The 9,791-nt window shown below is 34.4% G+C and overlaps 1 protein-coding gene across 1 annotated transcript in view; it reads right to left on the reverse strand.

Annotated features, from left to right (window-relative positions):
- Window positions 1-9,791, reverse strand: part of LOC139139118 (uncharacterized) — a 35,741-nt gene extending 25,950 nt beyond the window's left edge. The window contains exon 1 of the mRNA XM_070707912.1: window positions 9,630-9,791. The gene's annotated coding sequence lies outside the window, so the exon portion shown is untranslated. The remainder of the gene's footprint in view (window positions 1-9,629) is intronic.

The following is a 9,791-nucleotide window of genomic DNA, read 5'->3' on the forward strand; positions in this document are numbered from 1 at the left end:
TCTTCTCTAAAAATGGTGGCCCAATTGCTCTCAAATTTTGGTTGGATATTTGCAAGGGTGTTACCCTTCTAGTTTGTTGAAATATTACGACAAAATTGGAAAAATTACTGTTTTGGGACAATTTTTACGCTCCCATATATGCATATGTATATATGCAAATGGGAGGTATTCGTATAAGGTGGCAAAATGGCGTCTGTGTGTATGTATGTATGTATGTCTGTTAGTCCGTCCACATCAAAAACTCCTAAACCGTAGCACCTACTGTCTTAGTATTTGGTGTACAGGTGCACCTAGGGGTGGAGATGTGAATTTGTTCAAATGAACATGTCAGTGCCAAAAATATGCAAATGAGGGGGAAAAAGGAAAAATCCTGCAAATGGCTAAAACTCAGTAAGCATTGGTCAGATTTGGTTGAAACTTGCGCTTCCATATATGCATATGTATATATGCAAATAGGAGGTATTCGGATAAGGTGGCAAAATGGGGTCTGTGTGTATGTATGTATGTATGTATGTCTGTTAGTCCGTCCACATCAAAAACTCCTAAACAGTAGCACCTACTGTCTTAGTATTTGGTGTACAGGTGCACCTCGGGGTGGAGATGTGAATTTGTTCAAATGAACATGTCAGTGCCAAAAATATGCAAATGAGGGGGAAAAAAGGAAAAATCCTGCAAATGGCTAAAACTCAGTAAGCATTGGTTAGATTTGGTTGAAACTTGGTATGCAGATTTCTTTAGGTATTCTAAATTATGTGTGCAAAAATTGGGATGAAATTTGCATGTTTGTATTTTTAGGGTATTTTTTCCGTTTTTAGTCAAAAAATCTTGTTCTCTGAAATCGCTCGTCTGATTGCTATGAAACTTAATATTCATGTTCCTCAGAATGACCTCAGTCATGCTTGTACAAATTGTATTGATATTGTCATATTTGTAATTTTGGGGCAATTTTCCCAATTTTTGATAAAAAAATTTTTAATCCAAAAACTGCTGATTTGATAGCTTTGATACATGTATTTGGTATACAGGTATCTAAGATTAATCTCAATATAATGTATTGAAAGTATGTTGAAACTGGCAATTTTTTTTTTTGGGGGGGGGGGGGGCAATTTTTGCCTTTTTTGGTCAAAAAATTTTTCTCCTAAACTTCTGATCTGGTAGCTTTGATATCTAGTGTACAGGTTCCTAGGGTTTATGTTAATTAGATATATTTAAAATTAGGATGAAATCTGTAATTTTGTATTTTTGGGGGCAATTTTTAGCTACTATAGACTATAGTCTATAGAAGCTATTGGGATGGGTATCCGTCCGGCGTCAGTCTGTATGCATGTATGTATGTATGTCCGTTTGTGAGGCGTCCGTCCACTCAAATATCTTGAGAACCGCAGTACTTACTGATTTGATATTTGTTGTGTAGATGAAAAATATGATTTTGAGAAACTATTTTTTTTAATTTTTTGATATTGTTGAAAATAGGCAAATTAATGCCAAAAAAGGTGTTTTTGGTAAAAAATCTTCTTCTTCATAACCGCTGGTCAGACAGCTTTGTTATTTGGTATACAGGTCCCTAGGGGTAACCCAACTTAGATTTGTTCAAATTGTGATGAAATATGCAAATGTGTATTTTTAAGGAATTTTTTGTCATTTTTGGTCAAAATTTGACTTACATTGTCTTTAATTCTTGTACTGTATAAACCCTATCAATTCACCCAGAAAAAAATAATTAATATGATTTTAAATAATTGAATTAATTAGGAAATCATCAAAGCCAAAATAATTTTAGTGTAGAATTATCAGAAAGTTCAACTTTTTTTGACAATTCATAGTGAATGATTCATTTATTGTGCCCTGTATGTTATCTAAAAGAAATTGCTCAAAATAGTCAATAGAGATAGAGAAAGTTCTAATTTCCATTTATGGTTGACTTGGTAAGGATAAAATAAAATTACCTTTTGAGGAAAAAAATAGAGTGGTCAATTAAAAGAGTGGTCAAAGTGATAGGGTTTTTATGGTAAAGCAAAGCTGTAAGATTCCTCATGTGCTATTTATAGCAATTATGCAATCTGTGTAAACAGTGCAATGTAAGTTACATGATTCCTTATAATGCTTTTGATGACCTTGAACTTCTAAGTTTCAAACATTTGTCTCTTCAGTGTGCTTTCTCTGAGTATGTACAGTCTCAACTTATTCAACAGAACTCACTTACAATGTTAATCAAAGATATCCACCTTCTTCATCAATACATGTGTCACAAAAGGTTATTCTCTACATAACACAGCAGAGCTCTGTCAACTGTTGAGTTGCTTGTTCTTTCAAAACGGCTGGTCAGACAGCTTTAATATTTGGTTTACAAGTCCCTAGGATGACCTAAGTGAGATAATTTCATACAGTCAGGAAATACTTAATTTTGTATCCATGTCTATAGTAGCTTCAGGGACTTTGGCCCTATGTTTCTCATTTTTGGTCAAAAAATTTGTTTCTCAAAATTTACCAGTCTGATTGCTTTGATATTTAGTAAACCGGTCCTTAGGGTTTTTGTTAATAAGATATATTGAAATTAAGTTGAAATCCGGAATTTTGAATTTTTGGGGCAACTTTGCTAAACTTTCAGTTTTACTGGGATATCTTTCATTTTGTATTTTTAAGATTTTTTTTGGTAATTTTATACCTACTGGAACTAAGAGAATATAATGTGGTTATTTAGTAAGCATTTGATATGGTAAACTGTATTTGGTGTTGAAATGCAGTAAAAAAATCCTAGCAGATTTGAAAAAATTCCAAACAAATGCCAATAAAAAATTCAGCCAGAAAAGGTTTGACAAAGAGAAAAAGTGGGAGAGTGGGGAAAAAAGAATGTACAATGGATCGGATAAAAAAGATAATGTACCTCATCGACCTTCCAGACACCATTCCTTATCAAATGGTCCAACCCGATGTATTTTTGTGCACAATTAACCATGCAGTGTATTTTAGTTTTAGATGTCAAGTTAGGTAAGGATTTGAAAGGAATAGTCAAGTTCACCGCAGTTTAACTTTATCTCTTGTGTCATCATCCTTGTGTAATTGGTTAAGTTTGTAAGTTGTTCCAGATGTGGATGTACCAGCAGTTCTGGAAGAAAACAATGTTTACTTTTTCCTGTAGGGTTTCTGAGTTGATGATTGTATGTTGAAATTTCTCCATGTATCTGGTGTATGGGCAAAGTGTAAATATCGGTTGCATGTTATGTATTTCAGTCTATGTCAAATATTGTAAATGAAAATCAAGAACAGTTTACTGTGTGCTTGTAAAAGATAACATATTTGTCAATACATAAACTGCCTTGCAGATTGATTGTCTTAAATATTATCACAGAAGTAGAAAAGGAAAAGAAACTAATCAAATTGCTGTAACATATTCACTCTCAGTGCCTGTATAGGCCTATACTTAACTATTTTATCATTACATTCAGATGTCTTTATCACTCTCCATGGGCCAAGGCACACTTGGGGTCAATGTCATCACTCTGTGCCAGTCTGTGTATGTCAGTCTGTCTGTATATGTATGTCCATGTTTCATACAATTGTTGACTTGTTTTGATAACTATATGGGAGCGAACAGTGATGTTGTCACTATTTTTTTCATTTTTGGTCAAAAAATTTTAAAAAATAATTTCTTTTTAAAGCCGTTGGACAGACAGCTTTTATATTTGGTATACAGATGTCCAGGGATGACAATAGTTAGATATGTGGAAATTGTCTTGAAATATACAATTTGTATTTTTAAGACAATTTTGTCATTTTTGGTCAAGAAAACTTGTCCTCAAAATTACTTGTCTAATAGCTTTGTAATCTGGTATACAAGTCTCAAGGGATGTTATTAGATAAATTTTCTGCTCAAAGTGTTGGGAAACCCCCAAATTTGTATATTTTAGGTAATTTTCTCAGTTTGTGACCTTAAATGACCTACACCAACCCAGGATATGTTGTGATACAGTTTCGAAGGCTGTGAACATAATTTTGTCATATTTGGTATCAATTTGTTGTAAAATTTGATCCAGAAAACAAAGCTGAGGTTAATTTTTTCAGTGCGGACCAATTTTTGCAACTTTTCCATGTAAGACACACAAGAACTGATGAGAAATTTGGATCCAGGATAATTCCAGATGTCATAATCACCCCCACAGTGGAAGGCTTTTCACTATCTGTAACTAACTTAAGTACTGTTTACATCCGAATGATAGCACCAATAGCATTATATAAAAATCCCCAAGGTTGTAAATACATTTCCTGCCATCTGGCCATTGTAGCTCTTTTAAAGTAAACATGCTAACTACCAAGGGGTAGAACATTTGATATTCAGGAGGGGGTAGGGTCTAGAAGATTGATTAGGTAGCATTACTTTTTTACAGATACTTTGTACATTTTTCCCCCTTCTTATTTTTAGCTACTATAGACTATAGTCTATAGAAGCTATTGGGATGGGTATCCGTCCGGCATCCGGCGTCAGTCTGTAGTTGTATGTATGTATGTATGTATGTATGTAGTAGGTATGTATGTCCGTTTGTGAGGCGTCCGTCCACTCAAATATCTTGAGAACCGCAGTACTTACTGATTTTATATTGTTGTGTAGATGAAAAATATGATTTAGAGAAACTATTTTTTTTAATTTTTGATATTGTTGAAAATAGTCAAATTAATGCCAAAAAAGGTGTTTTTGGTAAAAAATTTTCTTCTTCATAACCACTGGTCAGACAGCTTTGTTATTTGGTATACAGGTCCCTAGGGATAACCCAATGACAATAGTCAGATATGTGGAAATTGTCCTGAAATATACAAATTTGTATTTTTAAGACAATTTTGTCATATTTGGTCAAGAAAACTTGTTCTCAAAATTACTTGTCTGATAGCTTTGTAATTTGGTACAAAAGTCCCGAGGGATGTTATTAGATAAATTTTCTGCTCTAAGTGTTGAGAAACCCCCAATAGTTATATTTTAGGTAATTTTCTTTTGTGACCTTAAATGACCTACACCAACCAAGGATTTGTTGTGAGAGAGTTTCGAAGGCTGTGAACATAATTTTGTCATGTTTAATATCAATTTGTAGTAAAATTTGATCCAAAAACAAAGCTGAGGTAAATTTTTTCATTGCAAACCAATTTTGCAATTTTTGCACGTAAGACACACAAGAACTGATGAGAAATTTGGATCCAGGATAATTCCAGATGTCATATCCCCCCCCCCCCCTTCAGTGGAAGGAATTTCACTATCTGTAACTGATTTAAGTGCTGTTTACATTTGAATGATAGCACTCATAGCATTAATTAAAACATCCCCAAAGTTGTAAATATACTGCCAGCTGGTCTTATGTAAACATGGTCAACCAAGGGGTGGAACATTTGATATTCAGGAGGGGGTAGGGGATAGAAGATTGATGAGGTAGCATTCCTTTTAAAAGATCCCATTTATATTTTTTCCCACTCTTTTTCCCCCCTCTCCACCTTTTTTTTGTCAAGCTTCTCTAGCTAATTTTTTGTTGACATTTGCTTATGTATGTAGGATCTGCTTGTCCCATTGCTATAGAGTTGGTATGCATGTTTCAAAAGTTTACCTCCAGTACCTAAAATGCAGACCTTACTTGCTTTTGTCATTCTTGTTTTTCTGGTTGATCTTTGGTACCCATACTGGTATGTACCAATTCTGATAAAATGTGAGCGACACCGTATAATTGCGGTATTTTTAAGGATTTTTTTGTCATTTTTGGTCAAAATTTATTTTATCAGAACCACTTGTCTGACAGCTTTGATATTTGGTATGCAGGTTCATAGGGATGATCGAAATATGATGTATTCAAATAATGATGAAATCTACAATTTTATATTTTTTGGGCAATTTTTGTCATTTATAGTTAAAAAATTTTTTTTCAAAAGTACTCATTTGATGGCTTCATTGATATTGTTCATGATGTTGATCATAATTCTTTCAATGAAGTTGCAAATATGTGGCAAAGGTTCAAATTCACACATAACTGCAATATATAATGAAACATGAGCATTTTCAGTTCATATTTGGTTTATTTAGCAAACTTTATGCCAATGATAACATCATTTTAAAAATTCCCATTTACAGTTAGCATGCACCTACACACAAATACAAAGGCATAGTGTGCAGTGGTTTTCAAGCTTTGCAATTCGCCCGGAGAATTCAAGAATGAGATATTTGGCATGTTTTTGAACCAAAACCAGCAAAAGTTGTTACAAAAATATGATATTGCATGTTTTGTCATAATTTGAACATATTAACTAAGTTTATCTGTAAGAACATGCATACGTAGTTTCAAAGCAATCTGACAAGCTATTTCAGAGAAAATGATTTTTTGATCACAAGTCTAAAACATACAAATATGAAAAGTTCACAATTTGAAGACTCTCAACTAACGTTGACCCTAGGTACCTGCATACCAACTTGAGTTTCAAAGGATTGCGAAAAGTTAATTCAGAGAAAATGACTTTTTTACCAAAAATGCAAAAAATTGCCCAAAATACGGTACATATACAAAAATTTCACCACAATTGGAACAATCTGAGAGAGAGAAAAAAACTTAAGTATTTGACTTATATTGAGCTATTGCAGAAACCAGATCACATCAACATGTAAAATGTCGATATAGTTACAAGTGTAACATATAGTTTGCATTGTTATTACGTTTACGTAGGTGTATTGCGCAACGGTTCTCAAGTTTTGCAATTCGACCACTCAGAATTCAAACAGAGAGATCTGACAGAGGCCAACCCTATCATGCGTACCAAGTTTCAAAGCAATGGGGCAGAGCAGTTTCAGAGAAGATTTTTTTTTGCATCTACACAACAACGGAGCGGTCTTACACATGTTGAAAAAAATCTGGCTTCAAAACAAAGTACAAATTTCTGCTGTATTTTTTTTTTTCAAAATATTTATTTTCCCAGCAATATTGACGTTAAATTGATTTGTCAATAGAAGCTTTTTTGGGTCAAACTCCTACCGCATCCCCACCCCACCCTTAAACCTCACCAAACTAAAATGATCAAATTTTTTATCCAACACTGAACTTTTGACATCGCTCCTAATCTATGTAAGGAAAAATCAATGAAGTACCTCCTGGCTGAAAAACATTTTTTGTACTTTGCACAAATAAAGTGGTTGCAGATTTAGAACATGTCAAAGCAAGTTGGTTTCTTTCCAGGCCAGTGACTTTTAAAGTTACTGGCCTGCTCAGCCAGTAAAGGTTTTGTGTAATATTGGTTAGCATTGATCAACCGCCATTATTTCAGTTATTTGCCTGTGGAGCTTTCACGTTACAATATTTTATTTTACACTTACCAGTATTTAGCTCACATTTGGTATACGTAATTATACCTGTACCAAGAGAGCTTATTATGGTAAGTTGGCGATGTCTGTATGTCTGTCTGTTTGTCTGTATGTACTGGTATGTATGTGCAGATGTGCTTCCATATCAAAATCTCGACAACCGCAGCACCTACCATCTTAGTATTTGGTGTACATGAGGGGTTGAGATATGAATTTGTTCAAATGAACGTGTCACTGCCAAAATTATGCAAATAGGTAAATAAGAGAAAAATCCAGCTGATTGCTAAAACTCTATAACCACAGGCCAGATTTGGTTGAAACTTGGTGTGCAGGTTCTTTAAGGTTAATCTGTGTTAATTAAGTTAATTAAGATTTGTTCAAATTGTGGTGAAATTTCTACAGTTGTACTTTCAGGGCAATTTTTCTCAGTTTCGGTCAAAAAATCTCTGAAACTGCTCTGCCCCATTGCTTTGAAACTTTGTACGCATGATAGGGTTGGCCTCAGACTGTCAGATCTCTCTGTTTGAATTCTGAGTGGTCGAATTGCAAAACTTGAGAACCGCTGCATAATACACCTAGTTTGTATTTGGTGTGTAGGTGCATGCTAAACTGTAATTTGGAATTTGTTTGAATGAAGTTTCATCATGGGTGAAAAGTATGCTAAGGGACTGGTCAGTTTCTTCAGCCTGGAGGGGGGGTGGGGTTGGCAGTGGATTATTTTTGCGGACATCAAAAAGTGGCTGACCCCTCTATTCCAACTTTTGGATGGTACCCCCCTCCCCCCATTCCAACTTTCGAAAACAGGATGACCACTAGGCGACAAAGGTGAAACAAAAGGTGGAATATAAATTCAATTCAGTGTGTGTGTATGTATACATACATACATACATATATATATATATATATATATATATATATATATAATATATATATATATATATATATATATTATATATATATATATATATATTATATATATATATATATAATTTTTGGGGTATATTTTAAATATTGATCAGTCATTCTGTGTATTAATGAAATTGTTGTCATGTCAGTTGTAAGATAGGAACTGAAATGCGTCAATTCTAAAGTTTGAGTAAGTATTTTGAATGAGCTGTATGCATTCCAACTCTCTTTATACATAAGCAGATGTCCAGAACTGTTGTAAGAAAAATGTGATAGTGAAATATTAGTGCATGCTGTTTTCTAATACTGAATTCTCATACAGAAAACAGAAAAGTATCAGGAACTTGTCGTGCTTTTCATATGAACTGCAGATTTCATAATGATTAGTACACTTTGCAAAACAGACTTTCAATTTACAGACATCAAGATATTTCTGACATATATCTCTGATATATTTAAGTAGTGCACCCAAAGGGCTCACCGAAAAATATTAAACATCCAGATATCCCTGATATATACATATCAGATATATGAAAGTCATGTGGCTGAAGGGCATGCTGAAAAATATGTTTGATATTTTAAAGTAACAGGCCCAAAGGGGCTCTGAAAAATATGTCATATTATTAAAGTTATGCACCTGAAGGGCGCGCCAAAAAATGCAACTGAATGATGAAATTTGTGGCTTGCAAGATGCATTTTAGGCAAGTATAAGCCCATGTTGAAATTCAAAACACACTAACCCCCACCATTGGGCATTTCAAAAACATTGTGACCCCCCCCCCCCCCTCACCCATCACCAAGTCAAAAACAGGGTGACCCCCCCCCCCCCCGGCCAAAGAAACTGACCAGTCCCTAACGAGCAGCAAAAGTGTAAAGTTTGTGAAAATGTCAGTAACTGTGAGTTGGAATTTTCCCTGTTGTGATATTTGTACAGAAACATAAGTTGTTTTCATAAATATTACAGCAAACGTTGTTAATATTAATTCTGTGGTGTACAACATTACGAGAGGACATCTTTACCTTGGTATGGTAGATATGTATCACTAATTTTTATGTACTAGGCTGCATGGTGGTTGCGTATCTGTGTGTCCATTGCAAAAGTTGCAATATTACTTTGCCGTGGAATTTGATGGACAGTGCATCAAAATGTGTTCAAATGCACTTGACATAATTATTAAAGGCCCACAGAAGCTATTAAATGTCGTATACACTCACTCTGGCCTGCCACATTGAACCGAAATGTGCGCCGAGTGTCTGACATTGACACATTGTTTGTCTTAAATTCTGCCAGTCCGTTGTTTTCAAACTTCTGTGGACAGTTATTTTCACAAATTCTTACACAAGTTAGTAAAGTTTAACAAATTTTAATTCCTATATGGTAAGCAGACACAACACAACCTACCTTACATTGTGTATTGTCATCCCATGATTTTCAAATCAATTCTCATTCTGGTGTTGGTTTTGAATGTGACAGAATATGACATGATAATGGTATAAGAAGAGCGAAATTAAACTCGTTTCCATCCAGGTAATCCACACCCATATCTGTAGTACCGGTAGGTAC

This window comes from Ptychodera flava, chromosome 1, assembly GCF_041260155.1.
Source record: "Ptychodera flava strain L36383 chromosome 1, AS_Pfla_20210202, whole genome shotgun sequence".
NCBI classification, from domain to species: Eukaryota; Metazoa; Hemichordata; class Enteropneusta; family Ptychoderidae; genus Ptychodera; species Ptychodera flava.